The sequence below is a fragment of the Triticum dicoccoides genome, chromosome 5A (assembly GCF_002162155.2).
Source record: "Triticum dicoccoides isolate Atlit2015 ecotype Zavitan chromosome 5A, WEW_v2.0, whole genome shotgun sequence".
Taxonomy (NCBI): domain Eukaryota; kingdom Viridiplantae; phylum Streptophyta; class Magnoliopsida; order Poales; family Poaceae; genus Triticum; species Triticum dicoccoides.
In genome coordinates this window covers 68353988-68377498 of record NC_041388.1, presented here as the reverse complement: position 1 = coordinate 68377498, position 23511 = coordinate 68353988, and positions in this window count along the sequence as shown.

The window sequence follows — 23511 nt, the reverse complement described above, 5'->3', positions numbered from 1 at the left end:
AGACAGCAGCTCCTCACCATGAGCAGACAGAGCAAAACGGATGCCCTGCGTATGTAAATCCACAGTGACAGTCAGAGATTCAGATGATGCCTCCCTGATCACCTCCGCAGTTGGATCAGACAGCACAACCAAAGCCATATTCAGATTAGGCAGTAATTTCACTAAGTCTGAAACCTCTTATCATTTGCTCTTTTGCCATGCTTGTTTGAACCTGTTTATGGATGAATTAGCCGTAGCTCAGTGTTCATCTTTTGTCAGGCATCTTGAGTGGATCCCTGCCATGTATTTTGTTGCCATGTTTGAGTGTTGTAGCATATTTATCTTCTTGCTGTTTATCGCAGACCGGTGCCATATTTGTTTTGCTTGCCATTTCCAAACCGTGCATCCGATTCCGGTGATCTTTATATCGATTTCAACCGAAATCATCTCACCTTTCCAGTGGCACTCTTGGATTTCCAAGTTGAGTCCAGGTTCAATCATTCCTTTGCAAATCATGCATATGCATTACATACCGCATCCCGCATATCATACCATGTTCGGGTGTTGGTTGTTTACTATGTTGTGTGCTTATTTCTGGTGTTGCTTCTTCGGGTGGGTTCCGATAACATCGAGTTTGTGAGGACCCGTTCGACTATGTCTGTTTGTCTTCTTCATGGACTCGTTTCTTCCTTGCGGGATTTCAGGCAAGATGACCATACCCTCGAAATCACTTCTATTTTTGCTTGCTAGTTGCTCGCTCTTTTGCTATGCCTATGCCGCGATACCTACCACTTGCTTATCATGCCTCCCATATTGTTGAGCCAAGCCTCTAACCCACCTTGTCCTAGCAAACCGTTGTTTGGCTATGTTACCGCGTTGCTCAGCCCCTCTTATAGCGTTGCTAGTTGGAGGTGAAGATTGAAGTTTGATCCTTGTTGGAACATGGAGATGTTGTTCCTTGTTGGAACATGTTTACTTGTTGGGATATCACAATACCTCTTATTTAATTAATGCATCTATATACTTGGTAAAGGCTGGAAGGATCGGCCTTATGCCTGGTGTTTTGTTCCACTCTTGCCGCCCTAGTTTCCGTCATATAGGTGTTATGTTCCCGGATTTTGTGTTCCTTAAGCGGTTGGGTTATAATGGGAACCCCTTGACAGTTCGCCTTGAATAGAACTCCTCCAGCAAGGCCCAACATTGGTTTTACCATTCGCCACCTAGCCTTTTCTTTCCCTTGGGTTCTGCAGACTCAAGGGTCATCTTTATTTAAACCCCCGGGCCAGTGCTCCTCTGAGTGTTGGTCCAACCTGTCAGCTGCCGGTGGCCACCATGGGCAACTCTGGGCTGGCCTACCGGAACCTTGGACAATCCGTTGTGCCCTGAGAAAGAGATATGTGCAGCTCCTATCGGGATTTGTGGGCACATTAGGGTGGCTTTGCTGGTCTTGTTTTACCATTGTCGAAATGTCTTGTAATCGGGATTCCGAGTCTGAATGGGTCTTCCTGGGAGAAGGAATATCCTTCGTTGACCGTGAGAGCTTGTGATGGGCTAAGTTGGGACACCCCTACAGGGATTTGAACTTTCAAAAGCCATGTCGCGGTTATGGGCAGATGGGAATTTGTTAATGTCCGGTTGTAGAAAACCTGAAGTTGACCTTAATTAAAATACATCAACCGCGTGTGTAACCGTGATGGTCTCTTCTCGGCGGAGTCCGGGAAGTGAACACGGTGTTGGAGTTATGTTTGACGTAGGTTGTTCTAGGATCACTTCTTGATCATAGTTTCTCGACCGTGCTTTTGCCTTCTCTTCTGGCTCTCTTTCGCGAATATGTTAGCCACCAAATATGCTAGTCGCTTGCTGCAGCTCCACCTCATACCTTTACCTTACCCATAAGCTTAAATAGTCTTGATCGCGAGGGTGCGAGATTGCTGAGTCCCCGTGACTCACAGATACTTCCAAAACCAGCTTGCAGGTGCCGATGAACTGTGCAGGTGACGCAACCAAGTTCAAGGAGGAGCTTGGTGAAGATCTTGTCCTTTGTGTTGATTCGTTCTAGTTGATCAGTAGTGGAGCCCAGTCGGGACGATCGGTGATCTGTGTAGCATTGGGGTAGTCTTCTTTTATTTTATTTCCGTAGTCGGACCTTGTGTGTATCTGGTTGATGTAATGCTTTACTCATGTATTGTGTGAAGTGGCGATTGTAAGACAACTATGTATCTCTTTCCCTTATGTATTACATGGGTTGTGTGAATATTACCTCACTTGCGACATTGCTTTCAATGCGGTTATGCCTCTAAGTTGTGCTTCGACACATGGGAGATATAGCCGCATCGAGGGCGTTACAGGTTGACTCTTGGCAATCCTAATCTTCACCTTCTTCACCATAGCATCAAGAGGTTGATCCTCGCGAATCTGATCTTCCAAAGTAGGAGATACTTGGAGGTTGGCGAGGAAACCTTTAGGAACAACTTGCAGATTGATTTTGCGGAAAGCTTCACAAAGCTCGGGTTGGTAAGGTTTGAGAATCAGACTGTTGCAGTAAGCCTTCCTTCTCAATGCGTCAGCAATAACATTGGCCTTGCCTGGAGTATATTCAATGCTCAGATTATACTCTTGAATCATTTCGACCCAACGAGGCTGCCTGAGGTTGACATTAGGCTGAGTGAAGATGTACTTGAGACTCTTGTGGTCAGTGAAGATGTCCACTTTTCCCAATAAGAGATGTCTCCAAGTTAAAAGAGCATGCACAACTGCCGCCAACTCGAGGTCATGAGTGGGGTAGTTCTTTTCATTGGGCTTCAACTGGCGAGAGGTATAGGCCACAACTTTCTTCTCTTTCATCAACACTGCACAAAGACCTTGAAGAGAGGCATCACAAAAGACCTCAAACGGTTTGGATTCATCAGGAGGAGTCAGAACTGGAGCAGTGACTAACTTCTCTTTCAGGGTGTTGAAAGCGATGTCACATTCAGGAGACCAAACGTACTTCACGTGCTTTTGGAGAAGGTTAGAAAGAGGCTTCGTGATCTTTGAAAAGTTCTCAACGAACCTTCAACAATAGCTTGCGAGCCCAAGGAAGCTGCGGAGTTGCTTCACATTCTGAGGTGGTTCCCAATTCACAATTGCAGACACCTTCTCAGGATTAACCGCTATGCCCTTGGCAGAGATGATATGCCCAAGGTAGAGAACCTCATCGAGCCAAAACTCGCACTTTGAAAACTTGGCATAGAACTGATGTTCTCTCAGCTTATCCAGCACCAAACGCAAGTGCTTGGCATGATCTTCCTTGTTCTTGGAAAAGACCAAAATGTCATCGAGGTAGACCAAGACAAAGTCATTTGTGTAGGCGTTGAAGATGAAATTCATCATGTGAGAGAATGTTGGCGGAGCGTTGACGAGGCCAAAACACATGACAGTGTATTCATGTGAACCATAGCTTGTTCTGAACGCTGTCTTGGGGATATCCTCTTCACGAATGCGAATCTGGTGATAGCCCATATGGAGGTCAAGCTTGGAGAATACTTGAGCACCTTTGAGTTGTTCAAACAGCTCGTTGATGTTGGGAAGTGGGTACTTGTACTTTATAGTCTTCTTGTACAATGGACGGTATTCAACACAAAGTCGGTCCGTTCCATCCTTCTGCTTCACAAAAAGAACTCCACAACCCCATGGAGAAGAACTAGGTCGGATGAGACCCATACGCTCTTGAATATCGAGTTGCTTCTTCAGCTCCTTCAACTCTTCAGGTCCAAGCTTGTAAGGACGTCTGCAAACAGGTTCCGTGCCAGACTCAAGATTGATGACGAATTCAACTGGCCGGTGCGGAGGCATTCCTGGAAGCTCTTCTGGAAAGACGTCTTGATATTCGCAAACGACTGGAATTTGAGAGATGGCACCCGGCTCACCCTTCTCATTGAGAGAAAACAGTCGAATGGTGTCGTCATTAGCGGCAAAGACAATTACATCCTCAGACGAATGAGTCAATTAAATCTGCCTGGCAGCACAATCAAGCTGAGCCTTGTGCTTAGAAAGCTAGTCCATTCCGAGAATAAGATCAATATCCGAGTTACCAAGGACCACTTGACAGGATAGAAACTTATAGTCGCCCAACGTGATAGTAACATCCAGGATCATAGCGGTTGCATTCATGAATTTACCTGGAGAAACAACTGATAACTGCCTAGGCAATTCTTGTAAAGGCACCTCATGCTTAGAAACAAATGGTATCGAGATGAAACAATGCGATGCACCAGTGTCAAAAAGAACTTTTGCAGGAATATCATTAACAGGAAGGTTACCCATGATGACATCTGACGAGTACTCTGCCTGAGCTGCATTCATCAAGTTGACCTTTGCAGACTTGGGGTTATGCTTGACCACTGCGGTGCTGGCAGATCTCACAGGAGGAGGAGGAGGAGGGAGGCGCCTTTGATTGAAGCATTTGTTGGCATAGTGACCCTTCTGTTGGCACTTGTTGCACGTGACCTCTGAAAGCGGACGGTGATACGGAGCACTTGATCTTGGAGCTTGAGACGAAGTCTTGTTCTGAAAGCCAGGGTTGGGTGGGTGGGAAGATCCATTGCCACCTTTGATCTTCTGCTAATAAGGCTGACAGAACGGAGGAGGAGGAAGCCAATACTTTTGCTGCTTATCCACTTGAGTTGAGGAAGAAGGAGTCACATCTCTGACTCGCTTCTTGGAAGCATCGCACTTCAGTTGGGCAGCCTCTTGCTTCATTGCCATGTTGTAAAACTCATCGTACTTCTTGGGCTCAATGAGGACGAGATCTAGTTGGAGATCTTCTCTGAGGCCACCCCTGAACTGGTATATCATGCTCTTCTCGTCAGGGACGTCTTACTTAGCGAAACGGGCGAGCTTCTGAAACATGCTGTTGTACTGGTAAATAGACATAGTGCCTTGCTTTAGGTTGCGGAATTCCACACACTTGCTTTCAATAATGCTCTGAGGAATGTGATGAGCTTTGATGTCTTGATGGAATTCATCCCAGGTAATCACACGGCCTCCTCTGGAATCTTTGTACTGCTGAAACCATTCTGCAGCTTGGTCTTTGAGTTGGAAGGAGGCAAACTTGACAAAGTCCTCAGGCCTGACGTTACTGCACTCGAAATGCTTGCATATGTCCACGAGCCAATCATCAGCGTCTGAGGCCTCGACATAGTTGCTGAAGGTCTTTGGCTGGTTAGCAAGGAACTGGTTGAGTGTAGCAAACTGATTCTGATTATTGCCATGGCCTTGGTTGCGCTCTTGCAGAATTTGCATGATCAGCTGCGTGTTTGCATTGGTAGCGGCCATCACAGCTTGCCATGCCTCCGGAGGTGGAGGTGGTGGTGGCGGATCCTGATTCTGATTGTTGCCCTTAGCAGGAGCCATCCTGAAGAGGGTGACATCCATTAGCATATTGACAGGCAAATATTCAAGCTGAATCGAACAGATTGAAATTGCAACATATAGTCTTCACATCCAAACAAAATGAAAGAATGCATTCCAATTGAAATGCTCACATTTCCATAAATTGAGAAACCACTTGAATAGAGGTAGAAGAATAAAACAACAAGGTACGGACAAGAGCAAATACTTGGTGAGGATTGCCCAATCCCAAACCAAATATCCGCGGAAGAAGAACTAGAGCTACAAGAATTCCCACCTATGAAACTCCCGAACCTTTCCGGTTATGCAATCAGGTGTTGGGGATACAGGGGAAGCATAATATCTCACCCAAAGCTAACAAATCCTATATCCAGTTGTATCCATCCTTCAACACATAACCAAGAAAACTTCAGAAATCATTTACCTCAACCTTCGAAAAGCATCCGTTATACAAGTTATGGCAATACTCTCGAACTCCCGCCCCAGTACTGGGTGGCGTCGAGGTTATCTCACCAACAACTGCATAAAAAGAGATTTTCGATGTCGGCGAAACTCAGGTATTCCAGAATCTTAACGATAAAATTGTGACGACAACACCTCGGAGCTCAATTCCCCGGGACACTGCCACAACCCCTAAATGTTAGGAGGCACCAAGAACAATGTTCTCGTCACAAAACCATCGGAACGATTCCAAGATACCCGCGTGATCCTAATTTTTTTTAGTGAAATTTGAGAAGAGAAGAGTCAAAACTCTACGTCACGATTCCTTACCAGAGCAACGAAGGGACTGAGGAGTAAAAAGAATTCCTAACTCTCTGATATATAATTTCTAGATGACTCAAAACATTTTTCTAGACTCAACAACGCCAACGATTCGATCAAGCAGGGGGCTCCTAAGGTCGGGGAAGGCTCTGATTACCAACTTGTTACGCCCTCGATGCGGCTATATCTCCTACATGTCGAAGCACGACTTAGAGGCATAACCGCATTGAAAGCAATGTCGCAAGTGAGGTAATCTTCACAACAACCCATGAAAATAAATAAAGGGGAAAGGTACATAGTTGGCTTACACTCGCCACGTCACACAAATACATAAATAAGTCATTACATTCATCCAATACACTCAAGGTCCGACTATGGAACCAAAATAAAGATCAACCCCCAAATGCGACAAAGTCCCCGATCGCCCCAACTGGGCACCACTACTAATCATCTGGGAAAGACACATAGTAACGACGAGAGTCTTCATCGAACTCCCACTTGAGCTCGGTCATATCATCTGGAACGGTATAATTGGTCCCTGCATCTGGTTTTGGAAGTAATCTGTGAGTCACGGGGACTCAGCAATCTCACACCCTCGCGATCAAGACTATTTAAGCTTATAGGAAAGGCAAAGGTATGATATGGAGCTGCAGCAAGCGACTAGCATATATGGTGGCTAACATATTCACAAAAGAGAGTGAGAAGAGAAGGCAAAAGCACGGTCAAACAACTATGATCAAGAAGTGATCCTAGAATAACCTACGTCAAGCATTACTCCAACACCGTGTTCACTTCCCGGACTCCACCGAGAAGAGACCATCATGGTTACACACGCGGTTGGTGCATTTTAATTAAGTTAAGTTTCAGGTTATCTACAACCGGACATTAACAAATTCCCATCTGCCCATAACCGCGGGAACGACTTTTGAAAGTTCAAATCCCTGTAGGGGAGTCCCAACATAGCCCATCAGAAGCTCTCACGGTCAACGAAGGATATTCCTTCTCCCAAGACAATTCGATCAGACTCGGCATCCCGGTTACAAGACATCCGCGACAATGGTAAAATTAAACCAGCAAAGCCGCCCGAATGTGCCGACAAATCCCGATAGGATCTGCACATATCTCGTTCTTAGGGCACACTCAGATGAGCCAGACGTCGGGTAGGCCAGCCTCGAGAGTTGCCCCTGGTAGCCCCGGACATCGCTCAGTTGGACCAACACTTAGAGAAGCACTGGCCCGGGGGGGTTAAAATGAAGATGACCCTTGAGTCCGCGAAACCCAAGGGAAAAAGAGGCTAGGTGGCCAATGGTAAAACCAAGGTTGGGCCTTGCTGGAGGAGTTTTATTCAAGGCGAACTATCAAGGGGTTCCCATTATAACCCAACCGTGTAAGGAACGCAAAATCTGGGAACATAACACCGATATGACGGAAACTAGGGCGGCAGAGTGGAACAAAACACCAGGAATAAGGCCGAGCCTTCCACCCTTTACCAAGTATATAGGTGCATTAAGATAAACAAGATAATATGGTGATATCCCAACAATAAACATGTTCCAACAAAGAACGATCTCCAATCTTCACCTGCAACTAGCAACGCTATAAGAGTGGCTGAGCAAAGCGGTAACATAGCCAAACAACGGTTTGCTAGGACATGGTGGGTTAGAGGTTTGACATGGCAATATGGGAGGCATGATAAGAAAGTGGTAGGTATCGTAGCATAGGCATAGCAAAAGAGCGAGCATCTAGCAAGCAAAGATAGAAGTGATTTTGAGGGTATGGTCATCTTGCCTACAAAGGTCTCAGAGTTGCCTTGATCCTCGTAAGAAAACTCAATGGGCTCCTCGTTCACGAACTCGTCTTCCAGCTCTACCCAAGCAAGAACAACAAGCAAAAAGGAAGACAATCAACCACATGCAAAGCTCACACAACATGATGCAAACATGGTATGATATGCGGGATGCAAGATGTGATGCGTAGGCATGATTTGGAAAGGAATTAATGAACCTGGCCTCAACTTGGAAATCCAAGAGTTCCACTGGAAAGGTGAGGTGATTTCGGTCGAAATCGATATAAAGATCACCGGAGTCGGATGCACGGTTTGGAAATGGCAAGCAAAACAAATATGGCACCGGTCTGCGATAAACAACAAGTAGCCATCTAAATGCATAAAGAACAATATGCTACAGCACTCCCACATGACAACAACATACATGGCAGGAATCCACTCATGATTCTTGACAGAAGATGAACACTGAGCTACGGCCAATTCACTCAATAACAGGTTCAAACAAGCATGGCCAAAAGTGCAAATGATAACAGGTTTCAGACTTGGTGAAATTAACAGCATATCAGGAATTTATCATCAGGAAGCAAACTTTAGAGCATGAAAACTACATGCTACAGGAACATATCACGGCAAAGCAAGGCATGGCATGAAGCTACTCTAAGCACATAACAAAAGTCCCTTAGTGACCTTGAGCCAAACGGATCAGAAAATACAAGTGCAAGCATGTGAACATAGCAAAAACATAAACAGATTCAGACTTAGTGAAAAACTGGAGGATGCAAAATAGTTAACGAGTAGGCATGTTTACGAGCTCGATGCACTCACTACGAGGCATTGCATGACAAACTATGCATACACCCGTCAGGAAGACATGGCATAGAGGCTAGTCATGGCAAGAACAACAACATAGAATGCACAGATCAACAACACCAAGCTCGGCAAAATCGCTAAACATGTTAACAACCTGCCAGGAACATTTTATTGCAAAAGTAGAGCTCGATTGACTCAAGCTAGACATGGATGGATAGAGCACCACAATATTAACAAAACATCCTTACTGATCATCCTCAAAAGAGGCACGGATCACTAGGAAAACAACATGAACATATGACATAAAACAATATGAGGACAAGGACTTGGTGAAATTCTAAGTCCCTGAAATCAGCATCATTGAGTAAGCTACTTTGCATGCTTGTGCTAGTCACCACGAAGATCACAAAAATACATGGCATACACCCCCGTAAAGATGGCATGGCATTCTACAAAACACATGTAGAGCTCAGGATCATAGCATGCACACATTAAACATGGCAAAAATGACAAAATGCCATTTACTGGAACATATCTGACATAATCATCACATAGCCCTCTTCCAACAGCATTTTGGGAATCAAGATGAGCTCAAATGAAAATGATGCAATGAGATGAAATAATGTACTCGTTGAGACGAACATTTTGATATGCTACACGCACGAATCGGAGCTATGGATGCGGAGTTATGGCATGTCAAAGTATGCAAAATATTAGAGTTTCGTGAGGAAAAAGTCAACCAATGAGATGCTCCAGATCCAGATCGGCCAGATCACTGTAGCAGGGCGCGGTTCCCGAGGATGGCCGTCGCCGGAGAGGAAGTTCACCGGAGGAAGTAGAGGAGCTCACCGGGGTCGTCGTGGGTCGCCGGAGGAGGTGCCCGGCGAGGGAGGAAGAGGTGGCGGACTCCGGGAGGCGCGGATGGCCAGAGCTTGAGGGCGCGGCGGCACCGGCGATGGTGCGGCGGAGGGCGGCGGAGACGGCCGGCGCCTTCGGCGGCGGAGTCGGGCGCCGGGGCAGCGCGGGCGGCGATGGATCTGGGCGGCGGCGAGGCGCGTGGGCCGCGGGGGCCGGCCACGGGCTCGACGGGCCCATGCGGAGGAGGCGCCGATGTGGGGTGGCGGCGCCACGTGGTGTGCCCTGGTTGGCGGCGGCAGTCTCGTCCGGCGCAGGTGGACGTGTCCGCGCGCGGAGAGGAATTTTCTAGGGTTAGGGGGGAGAGAAGACCCGGGATTTTTGGGATATGATCTATTTATAGAGGTGGAGGTAGCTAGGAAGCTCCAAATGAGGTGCGGTTTGCGGCCACGCGATCGTGATCGAACGCTCTAGATGATGGGAGAGGTTTAGGTGGGTTTTGGGCCAGTTTGGAAGGGTTTTGGGCTGCAACACACACGAGGCCTTTTCGGTCCCTCGGATAACCGTTGGAGTATCAAACGAAGTCCAAATGGTACGAAACTTGACAGGCGGTCTACCGGTAGTAACCCAAGGCCGCATGACAAGTCTTGGTCCAATCCGGAAATATTGAACGCCCCCACACGAAAAGAGGTAGAAAGGACCACCGGAGGACATAGGAGCGCCGGAATGCAAAACGGACAACGGGGAAAATGCTCGGATGCATGAGACGAACACGTATGCAAATGCAAATGCACATGATGACATGATAAGAGATGCATGACAAAGAACAAAACACATGGAAAGAAAACCCAACAACGAGGAAATAAAATAACTTAGGGCCGGAAACAACAAGAGTTGGAGTACAAATAAGGTAAATTACATCCAGGGTGTTACATACGCATAACATAATTCTTATTCATGCTTCATCTAAATGATGGATTCATTCTTCCGGAGTTTGTTCCTGATGAATAAATTCTTGATTTCAATTGTTTCATCTTTTCTTTCCTGGAGTTCCAAGCTCTCTCAATTATCTCATCGCGAAGCTCCATTTAATCATTCCAAGGCTTCACCTTATATTCACAACTTCCCTTTCCTTCTATCATCCTTTTATTACCGGAGTTCTTCATGGAGGCTCTACATGGTGGTTCATCAAGGATTTAATTCCTTCTCGAAGTGTTCATTGAGATTTTTTTCAGAGGAGCTCATGTATTCTTCATCTTGCATTTCGAAGTGCAATTCTTTCTATCTTATCTTTTGAGGTGGTGTTATGTCATTCTTGATAATTTCCCTTCATGTATCATGATTCACAAGTTTTTCAAAAGTGACATATCTAAATCTATCATTTTCTCTGCGTTCAAGACATCTTTTCAATCCAATCAACCTCTTCATTGGAGTTATCTTGCGTCATGTTTCACCTAAAGCCTTCCCTAAGGATTGTTGCTATTTATGGTGCCCATATATGATCCAAGTTCTTCATTAATCCTCCCAGTGAATAAGTTTTTCGTCCCCTTGTTCATATCAATCCAAATTCTTTTTCTCGTGAGTGGCAGGTTGTCACCTAATATTTTGAGATGTATTCCATAAGACCATATCAAGCTTACTCTTTTCGTTGTTGGTTTTCCAACAACTCCGTTCGACCCTTTTCCAACCGGAGTGTCGTGTCTTCATTCAAGTATCTTCTCATCTTATCAAGTTCTTATTCAATTCCTTTTATTTTCAATCGGAGTGCTGCCAGAAGTTGTTCTTACTTGTTCCTCTTTTCTAACGGAGTGTTTTCAACTTCGTCATCTCCGGTGTATTCTTTTCTCGAAATGGCTTAACCTTTTCAAGGCTCTTTGGTTTCACTCATTGGTCAAAGAAGCAACTTAGTTTTACCTCTTCTCTTTCTCTTCCGTTTTTCCCTCTGGTGCCATTCTAGATCTCGGGTCGAGATCCTCTCGTAGTGGTGGAGTGTTGTAATGCCCCGAGACCGTTGTGCCAGGTGTCGTCCAGTTATTCGCCGACGTTGCCATGTCTTTTGCTTGCGTGTTGCATCTTATCATGTCATCATGTGCATTGCATCATCATGTTTTCAAAACATGCATTCGTCCGGGGTATCCCAGTTCTCCCCGTTGTCTGTTCTGAGCCCAGACACACTTGCACGCGCCTGCGGCACGTCTGAAATATTATTTTATAAGTGGCTGGAAAATGTTCTCGGAATGGGTTGAAAGTTGGCGTGCAATCTTATTATAGTGTAGATAGACCGCCTGTCAAATTTCATCGCGTTCGGAGTCCATTTGATGCCCTAAAGGATAACTATAGCGGCGGTATAGCCGGTCTAACGTCGGACGTTTTCTGTCTCCGGAAACAGTCGTCGGGCCTCTCTCTCTTCTCTTCTCTCAGCTCGAGCCCTTCTGCACAGCCCACAAGTTCCAATCGACCCCTCGCGTGTGTGTCCGAAACTTCCTCGGACCCGACCCGGACAGTTGTTACCGTTGGGTCCGGAACATCCCCAAACATCTACAAAACATCTCCTTTTTCCTATTTGGACTTCCTAACTATTTATTTCTCGATCGTCCGATTACGATCGGAGGGATCCGATAGCCCCTAAGTTAATCCACCTGCCATATATATACAAGGTCCAACGCTAAAAATCAGGAACCTTGTCCCATCCTCCCAGCCGCCGCCGCCGCTCCTAGATCCACCTCGGGATCCCCTTCGCTCGAACCCATTCCATGCACTCCTCGTGTTCACCGCTACACCAACCGAAAGCCTCCACCTCCTCCCTTCGATCCGTCTCGTGCCCTCCTATAGATCGAGCAGGAGGCTCGATCCCCAGCCACCTCTCCGTCCGAACATCTCCTCTGCTCCTTCCCGCCCGTGCACCGCTGTCCGCTTGGCTGGAGGCCACCATGAGCAGCAACTAGACGCACCTAGCCTCTGCTGCCTCCGCCTCTTTCCAGCAAGCGCACTCGCCGGCGTTGACCATCACCACTAGGCCGCTGCCTTGTCGTTCCTCTCCTTTCGCGCTACTTCAGGCCCCGATGCCACCTCACTGCCGACGACAACCAGGCCATGACCTCGACGTCCTCCCCCTTTGATTGTCTCTCCTAACTACTCACTCCCCTCTCCCGTTTCTCTCTGTGAGGGGACCAAAGCCATGGCCGCCGCCCGTCCATGGTCGCTGCCGCCGGGATCTGCTTGCCTCCGCTGCCTCCACGCCATCCCTGTCGCCGGAGGATGCAGCCCCGCAGCCCCCAAATCCTCTGCTCCATGCGAGCAGAGATGAGACGACTGCTGCAGAGCCGCCTCGTCCCGCTGCGCTGAACCGCTGTTGTCTGCTTCGTTAGATCATGCGAGAGGAGCCCGGTCCAGCCGCGCGTTGACTGCGCTGGCCAGCTGCGTGGGCCGACCTTCTCTCCCGCCGCGGCCGAGCACCGCTTCCAGCAATGCCCGGCTCTCTGAAGCCCAATGTGAGGAAGCCCATCTTTGGTTTGCTCCTGTAGAGCCCAGTTCGGGCCAGTTTTGGCCTGACTCATGTTTTTTTCCGCGGAGTGATTTATCTATTTATCCAGGAGTTTGCAGATTTACAGAAAACCCCTTGCACAACATGCATGTAATACCTCACAATTTGTGCATCGGATTAAAATGTTTTATATATGGGAACTTGCTTAGAATTTTGTGTAGATTAATAATTTGCCACTTTCATCTATGTTTGAAATGCTTAAAATTCTAGTTGGTTAAATTTACTCCTATGCCATGTTAAAGTTCTTTAATTCATAACTAAATAACCATAACTCCGAATTTAATAAAATTTATATGTAACTGGGGTGGAAAAATGCCTATTTTAACATGGTGCACTCATCTTGCATGTTTAACAAATATAAAATTTGGTCTAGGGAAGAACAGTACAAATCCATAAATATGCACATGAGGATTTTCTGGACTTGTTGCCTGTTGTTCCGGCCTCATTTAAAGTTGCCTAGTTAGGTAGTTTTGTTGTGCTTCACCCCTTGCCATGTTAATCAACATTTAATATTGTTGGGTACATAAACGAGATCGAACTAAATAACTTGAATGTGGTGTTTCTTCAACATGCAACTCGTAGCATATTGAGCTCCACTTAATTTGTAGTATTGTTTGTGCACTTTGCCATGCCATGCATATTTAAACCGAACATGCATCATACTTGGTTGTGCATCATGCCATGTTATGTGATGATTGTTTACTATGTTGTTTGCTCCTTTCCGGTGTTGCTTCTTCGGGTTAGTTCCGATAACATCGCGTTTGTGAGGATCCGTTCGACTACGTCCGTTTGTCTTCTTCATGGACTCGTTCTTCTTCCTTGCGGGATCTCAGGCAAGATGACCATACCCTCGAAATCACTTCTATCTTCGCTTGCTAGTTGCTCGCTCTTTTGCTATGCTTATGTTGCGATACCTACCACTTGCTTATCATGCCTCTCATATTGCCATGTCAAACCGCTAACCCACCTTGTCCTACCAAACCATTGTTTGGCTATGTTACCGCTTTGCTCAGCCCCTCTTATAGCATTGTTTGTTGCAGGTGAAGTTTGGAGTTTGTTCCATGTTGGAACATGGATATTTTGTTGGGATATCACAATATCTCTTATTTAATTAATGCATCTATACACTTGGTAAAGGGTGGAAGGCTCGGCCTTATGCCTGGTGTTTTGTTCCACTCTTGCCGCCCTAGTTTCCGTCATATCGGTGTTATGTTCCCGGATTTTGCGTTCCTTACACGGTTGGGTTATAATGGGAACCCCTTGACAGTTTTCCTTGAATAAAACTCCTCCAGCAATGCCCAACCTTGGTTTTACCATTTGCCACCTAGCCTCTTTTTCCCTTGGGTTCCGCGGACTCAAGGGTCATCTTTATTAAACCCCCCGGGCCAGTGCCCCTCTGAGTGTTGGTCCAAAACAGAGCCACTTGCAGCGCCACCTCGGGGAAACTTGAGGGCTGGTTTTAGTTGTACATAGTGTTCATCTCAGTGTGCCCTGAGAACGAGATATGTGCAGCTCCTATCGGGATTTGTCGGCACATTCGGGCGGTGTTGCTGGACTTTTTTACCATTGTCGAGGATGTCTTGTAACCGGGATGCCAAGTCTGATCGGATTGTCTTGGGAGAAGGAATATACTTCGTTGACCGTGAGAGCTTGTGATGGGCTAAGTTGGGACTCCCCTGCAGGGTTTTGAACTTTCGAAAGTCGTGCCCGCGGTTATGGGCAGATGGGAATTTGTTAATGTCCGATTGTAGAAAACCTAAAGTTTATCTTAAGTAAAATGCATCAACCGCGTGTGTTAGCGTGACGGTCTCTTCTCGGCGGGGTCCAGGAAGTGAACACGGTGTTGGAGTTATGTTTGCCGTAGGTTGTTCTAGGATCACTTCTTGATCATAGTTTCTTCGACCGTGCTTTTGCCTTCTCTTCTCACTCTCATTTGCGTATGTTAGCCACCTAATATGCTAGTCACTTGCTGCAGCTCCTCCTCATACCTTTTACCTACCCATAAGCTTAAATAGTCTTGATCGCGAGGGTGTGAGATTGCTGAGTCCCCATGACTCACAGATACTTCCAAAACCAGTTTGCAGGTGGCGATGATATCGTGCAGGTGACGCAACCGAGCTCAAGGAGGAGCTCGATGAAGATCTCGTTCTTTATGTTGTTCCATTTCCAGTTGTTCAGAAGTGGAGCCCAGTTGGGGTCGATCGGGGATTTGTGTAGCATTTGGGGTAGTCTTCTTGTATTTTGGTTCCATAGACGGACCTCGATTGTATCTGGTTGATGTAATTCTTTATTCATGTATTGTGTGAAGTGGCGATTGTAAGCCAACTATGTATCTTGACCCTTATTGTATTACATGGGTTGTTTGCGATGATTACCTCACTTGCGACATTGCTTTCAATGCGGTTATGCCTCTAAGTCATGCTTCGACATGTGGGAGATATTGCCGCATCGAGGGCGTTACATGTGTGGTGAAAACTTTAGTATTTATAATGTATCCTCATTGTCGATGTGGTGTATGTAATAAAATGACATGCCTGTGATAAACTTACAAAATTTATGAATGGCTTTCGAGTCGCTTCTCTGAGTGAGTGGTGCGACGACACAAAAAAATATTTTTTGAATACATTATTGTACGTGCATTGCAATAGGTTATCGGATGAGGCCAATCAACAATAGTAGTACACTATTTGTACTAGCTTCACATGCTTTGCGCATCGGGCGGGTGTTTTTACTGTAGCCAGATGTTAATGTGTTCGTTGTACGTAACCAACACCTCAAATCCTCGATACTAGTACTATATAGTAGGAGTAAGTAGTAGGAGTAGTAGGGTGGCATGGGCCAGAACAAGCATTCACGTCCAGGAGTACGGCACACGCCACCACCACGACACCCATTTGACACCATATTATTTCTTGGAGTCCGTGCTAGAGCAATCTCTTCAACCTCGTCGTTTCTCTAACTTTAGCCATCGCGCGGCGGGCGAGGTGGGGGTTTGCCGATAGTTGGTTTCCTTAACTGCGGTCCCACTTGTAAGGCCAACTCCAACGCACGACCCCAAATGGACCTCTGTTTTGCACGAACTCCAATGATAATTTTGACTAGAAAAGCAAGACCAAAGAAAACAAGAACTACAAGAATACATTTTACTACTCCTGTAAGTTGGATTAGTGCCTCCTTGATGCATTCATTGTTGATCTGCGGAGGCTCGATCTTGCGTGCTTCTTTCTTCTTCGAGTGTAAAGAAGTAGACGCTGCTTCCTCGCATCTAGTCTCATGTGTAGCCTCTATTCTAGTAGGAGTATCAACAAGTGCACTAATCTCATCTCTAGCCTCTGTGCTAGCTAAAAGTGATAGAACATCTACTAAATTGCGCTATGTCAATATATGGATGTACTCTTCTTCCCAATACAAAAACTTGCATCCATTCTACTCCCTCCGTTGCACAATACATGCCTTCTATTTGTCAAAATATATATGTATCTAGACATGTTTTAGTATATAGGTAAATCCATTTTTGGACAAATGGAAGTCAAGTATTTTGGAACGGAGGGAGTACACAATAAAATTTTGAAGTTAGCACAACTAGTCTAATCTGAGAGCACAACCGAAGATTTGGTCGGGTTCTTCCTCCTTTTGCCGACACGTGGGACATCCAGCATCCAGGTCATGTCATGAAAGAAAATAGAGTGGTAGTTGAAGCCACGAGATGTGCATCTTGGGTTAAACTATAAATAGAATCTTACTACTCTTGAGTAACTCCAAAAGCGGCCACCGAGGATCTTTATTGGATTTTTTTTTCATCACCAGCACGTCGAGGTGAAAGATGTGCAGGTTCAGTGGGTCCTCTTGCGTTTTCACTAACATGTGGGGCCGCATGTGAGCAAACAGACTATGGGCTCCGCGCGTCCGCTGGCTGGCTAAGAAGAGAGATAGAGGAGGGTTGAGCATGGACTGCAGGAAATTTGTTCTACGTACCTCGATATAGGCTCGATATAGTGGGGTGGCATGGGCCATAACTAGCATTCACGTCTAGTAGTACGGCACACGCCACCCACACGAGTCCCATCCGACACTATTTTTCTTGGAGTCCGTGATACATCCATCTCTTCTCCCTCCTATTTTCTCAGCCATCGCGCGGAGGGCAGGGTGGGGGTTTGCCGATAGTCGGTTTGCTCAACTGCGGTCCCACTTGTAAGTGAAAATGCAACACCACACACATTCCCGATTGAGCGGCGTGCCGGACCAACCGTGCAGGGGTGCGACGTGAACACGACATACTTTTACTTTTGAACTTGTAACTTGTAAAATTTGGTTCTGCTCCATGGCGCGACCGATAGATAGAAAATAACTATTTTGCCTAGAGTAATGAGAAGTTTGGTTCTGGCGCCGTTCATGCATGGAGTACGTACAAAAATTATGAACTTGATGCGAAAGGTAATATAATTAATGTAGTATCATATACTACTACATGGATTTGATGGAAAGATAAAAATACATACGGATCCATCAATGACATCCTCACGCCCTACTGCGCCGGGTCACCAACCGACGTGTGAGGAGCAGCGGCGTTGGCGGCTGGCTCAACGTGCTTCTGAACAGTGCCGTCCAAGGTTGCCCTGCGGTCCAAGAAGGCCAGCGTCCTGTCGTCCTCCTCTTGCATGAAGTAGTCCTTGTGGACGATTTGCGCGTAGACATGGGTGATTATGTCAATGGTGTCTTGCTACGCCAGGCGCTGTGCGGCGAGCGCGACCTCGAGGTGGACATTCTTTGGCGCGACGGCGGGCAGTCGCAGGGCCACTAGTGCGTCGAAGAGGTTGTCACAATAGTGGCCGTTGAGGGTGGCGGGCATCGCAGAGCCTGGGCGCGTAGGCTGGAGGCTTACGTCAAAGTAGTCTGCAAGCTTCTTGACGACGTCGAACTTGTTGAGGAAATCGACGAGGACCTTGTCGAACAAGGAGACGAAGATGTCATCCAAGCGGCCCCTGGCCCTGGCGGCCTCAAGCAATACTACCTGGAGACGTTCCTCGGTCCCGGGCCACAGGCCGACGTGGTGGACCATCTGGCACAGCCGGGTGATGCTCGTGCTCATCGCCTCCATGGGTATATCTTATCTTCTAGTCAACTAATCTTGCGATTCGAGTGATCACTCTTGCCCTTGGTTAGGGTGCGTAGGTGTGTAGGATTTTGTACTACTCCTTGGCCCTCTACTGCACCTGCCTTTGGCTGTATGATAGGTGGGCCAGCCACCCCCTGGGCCCACGTGTCATTCACCCAAAGGCAGTTGCCGTAAGTCCTTGAAGCTGCGTCCCCCTCCGTGCCGGTGCAGTATAGTCATCTCACCGGACCTGTAGTTGGGGATAAACGAGAGAATTTTGATGTTTACTGGTTTATTGGTCCCCTTTGCATTTTGCGCCAAGTTTTGACCTTTGATTTAACTAATAAAAAGTTAATGCATGTAAACAAAAATGTTGTGTAAGTCACCTTACGAAAACCAAATAATCCCAAAATACTTAGGCACGGTGCATTAACTCTCTCCTTGTTTCTTATTTCATGACATATCAACCAATGAGAGATGTGGGCCGTGCATGCTTTCAATGACTTGAGACTACCAAACATGACATGCAATGTTTAGTTCATTGCATGTAATCCTATTAGTACTCTAGTTAGCAAAAAAACATTAAGTTCTCTCGCCGATAGGAATAAAACACCATGTATTTATTTATAGAGGGAGTAGTACATTTTTTGTGACATGCATTACTAGATACTGCTAGTCAAATACTAAAATCCAGATGGACGTGGTAGTACTCCTAAATCCAGACGGTGGTGCTACTAGTACTAGTAGTAGTACTACCAATGTAGTAGTAGGAGTACTAGCACTGTACTACTCGTTGGTCAAATTATTACGTGCCGCTCCTCACAGTGAAGTGACAAGACCCTGCACTGGAGATGACACCTGAGTATAGGCGCCGTGTTCGGCATACCATAGTCAGCCTCACCATCTGTAGTCACTATCATCATGGTTGTAGAGCTAGCCTGCTTACAACTATCCCTGTTCGACATAATTTCCCATGCGTAGATACCCGTGCATTGCATGGAACACCAAGATTGGGGGTGGACGGCTCCGGCAGCGGCCATCGCGCTAGATTTTTCCACGGCCTTCTAGATGTGGTGGGGAGGAGATAAGGCTGATTGTGAGAGACAAGGAGTTGTTTGTAAATAGGGAACAAGTGCGGGCATCTTTTTGCAAAAATGGAGAAGCTTGGTTTGTATGCGTCAGATGTAGATCCGACGGCTATTGGTGAAAGATGGGAGGCACAACATCATCACCAACTCAGGACCTGTTTGATTCACAGGATTTTGAAAACACGGGAATAAGACATGGAAATATTACAAGTTTCAAACTGATATTACAAATGTCAGGAGTAATGCTGCACCTACGAAGAGGGAATTACTAGGAAGTTTACGTAAGAACTTTCATTACTTTAGGTGGATGCAGCATTATCGTACAAACTAAAATCCACCGCCATGACAAGTCACTAATGGGAAAATAAGTTTTTGAGTCTCTGGCCACTTGATGTTTCAAAAACAAATTCAGCTTCTGCAGAGACTTTGTCATTTAGGCTTAGACACTTGCGGTGATCAGCACACCATTCATTGTTGCGCCAGAGAACGCCAAACCTCATTACCTTGAGCACACTTGCCTCCAGAACAAAGAACCTAGACAATTTAGTCTCAGATGTTGCCTTGGTAGTCGATTAAATCAATTTCTGTAAGATGGAGATCAAGGCATTCGATGAGATTGTTATAGTGCAGCACATTTTTCACTTTCGGGTCTTTTTTTATCTGCAAAAGAAGAGAACATATTAGAGCAGCTGGCTGCATAAGATTGCCGTGTCATCAAGAGGTACCAATATCATTCTCTCATACGATAGGGTTGGCTGGATAGTGATATTTTTTCACTCTCTCTCTCTCTCTCTCTCTCTCTCTCTCTTTCTTTCTTTCTGTTTCCTCTCATTTAACTAGGAGCACGTGAAGAGCTTGGGCATTTGTTGCCTTCCACTATGTGGCCGATGCCATATTTCGCAAAAGTATGCCACATAATACGCATCGATGTCAAATCAAAAGATTTGGGCACCGCTCTAGCGATGTGAGAGAGTTGGCACCGCTATGCACACAGACCCACATGTATAAACAAATCAATCAAACCAACTACACCAGCCTCTCACTCTCCCAAACAACTGTTTTTTTATTGCCTCAGTCCTCTCTCTCTCCCACACAATGTTTTTTCATTGCGTGAGTTAATTTGGCACTGGAGCAAAGTAGGTGATCCAGATTGGGGCACCAGGTGAGCAATGGAGGGGCATCGATGCCAAATGCATCACAACTGAATTTGGCACATGTTTTGGCGTACATAGCCCACTTTTGTACTCCCTCCATCCCAAAATTCTTGTCTTAAATTTGTCTAAATACGGATGTATCTAGTTACATTTTAGTGTTAGATACATCCGTATCTAAACAAATGTAAGACAAGAATTTTGGGACGGAGGGAATACTACCTCGTATTTAGTATAAAATTTTGACCATAGATTTACCTAAGAAAATGCCAATGCATGTCACTAAAAATTACACCATTTGAAATTATGTTCAAATATGAATCCAACGATATAGTTCTTAGTGACACGCATTAACATTTTGTCAGTTAAATCTATGGTCAAATTTTGATACTACAAAAATGGAAGAGTAAACCAGGACGGAGGTAGTACTTTCTCTTAGGGTAACCGTAGATTTACTGGAGTAGTCTAAGTTACTTTCCACTATGACTAGCCTAGGCTACTATAGTAGTACAGCATAAAAACGATGCAGGTGATCACATGAGAAAAAATACTAAAAACATTTCTTTCGGTGCAGTGCGTAGATGCAGTTTTGAACACTACACTTGTCATCGTAATTTGGGAAAATTACGAAAAATTGAGCTACGTTGTGATTACCATTTACTTATAGGAAAGAAGTTTCACCTTGATGAGTAGCTTCTCCATGCACGGAAAGCATGTAAGGAATCCAACAACTTGATCTAGATTGGGGCTGATAGATTTTAGTGCTAAGATCTTCACTGTGCGCATGGACTGGGTCAAGCTTAACCTTTATCTGATCTAAAATTAGTTGTAGCAAAATGTTAAAGACGCCAATGTTGATTTTTGTAAGGAAAACTGCCTGGTAGTTTTGCATACTGAGCTGCATGAATGTACTATCTCATATCACGCACATTACTTAATTGTAGTGCTTCTCTGGTTGCCCATTCATTCATTGTGTCAATGTTGCTTTCGTATTACCTTACCTGGCTGATGATAGCTGTGCCATATTGTGTTAATTTGGTGTAGGCTAGTTGCCCAAACGTTCATTGTGTCAATGTTGCTTTCCTATTATCTGACTTGGCCAATGATAGCAATGCTAGTGTGTTAATTTTGTGCAGGCTGTTGAACATAAGAAGACAAACTCTGAAAACAGCAAGGCAACCCCATTGTTTCTTTCTAGTAAATCTAGGCTAGGCAATATGGCAATAACTCATGATTAATCTGTTTGGTTCCCGTCCTAATTTATGTTATGATGAAGTGGTCGAGACACTCTCCACTATCAATAATACAAGCCTGCCAAAATCGCCATCTGAATCTGTTAAGTATCCTCTATCTCGAATGCAACGGAATAAATGTATGTTTGTGAACCAATTAATGGCTGAAGCAATGATGGAAATGGTGGATGAATCAGAGGTGCAGAGTTGTGCGACACAACAACTGATCAATGTTTTCAGAGACAGTGTAGCAAAGCAGCAAGAACTTGCCCACATGCTTATGGGCATCATCCGTGCTGAGGTTGCAGATTGTGACGTTGTAGATGGTTAGGTTTTGCTCATTTATTTGCACTGGCATCAATCTTTGATTGCCCAGTGGATGTAATTTCCTGTAATATATGTTGGATGTGCAACGTTATTCCCTGTATGCCGTACCTTTGCTTGATCGGTTTTCGTCCTGTGCATAATTGCTCATCGTAATGGGCTCAAATTATCTAATTTGACCTAAAGACATGAACGAACTTTAGTGGGCCCATTAAGTTAATGGGCCGTTACTAGGCCGAAAGTTAATGGCCAGCCTTGTTACCTCACGGGTCATTAACAGGCCGTTACTAAGTTTGGGCTACATATGGCCCAACTATACTGTAGGCCTTTAGCAGGCCGAAAGAGACGGCGGGTTTGTACTAGACCATGAAGAGCATGGGCCGCTAAGAGGCCGAAAGTCAGGTCGTATTGTAAACGGCCCAACTATGTTGTGGGCCTTTAGCAGGCCGAAAGAGAAACCGGGCTGGTATTGGACCATGAAGGGCATGGGTCGTTAAAAGGACAAAACTAAGGTCCGACTACAAATGGCCCAACTCATTTATGGTCCGTTAATAGGCCGAAAGGCACACAGGGACGGAATTGGCCCAACACTTAAATGGGTCACTAAAAGGCCAAAACTCAGGTCCGACTACAAATGGCCCAACTGATTTATGGGCCGCCAACAGGCTGAAAGTGACATCGGGCCAGAACTTGGCCCAACACTTAAATGGGCCTCTAAAAGGCTGAAACTCAGGTCCAACTACAAATGGCCCATCAGATTTATGGGCCATCAATAGGCTGAAAGACACACCGGGCCGGAAATTAGCCCAACATTTAAATGGGTCACTAAAATACCGAAAGATGTATATCCTGAAAATTGGCCCATCCATTAAATGGGCCGTTAATAGGCCGAAATCTCATCGGGCCGATATTGAGCCCAAATATATAGCGGGCTGTTAACGGGCTCGAACTGACAATGGGCTGCAATGGTGTCAAATCTTTAACGGGCCGTTGACGGGCCGAATTGGCACATCTCGTATGGGCCATGGGCTTAAATGGACCTGACACAAGTAGGCCTTATATGGGCCAGCCTGCTAATTTTTACTGGGCCGACCTTTTTCACTGGAATGGGCCACTGTTGGGCCATGCCACGTGTCGACCTATCATAGGCGCCTCCTCTCCAATGAGTGGATGACATCTGTCCCAACGGTGAGGCAACATGTGTTTCCTTTGGCCAATCAGAATTTTACATGTGGAAATTTCCCATTGGTCAGGGCTGTTAACGGGTTATCGGATCCAAAATCCGACCCGATAGCTTAACGATGTTCCGTTACGGTGATTCACTTCTGTGACGTGTGATTTATCGTCATGGAAGTGGACACTTCCGTGATGATAATTTTGGTAATCTCATGGAACACTTCTACGGCAGCACAGGTATGACAATCTTGATTCTGTCATAAAATCGTCATGGATGTACATGCATGACAAAGAACGCGACCTACTGTGACAAACATG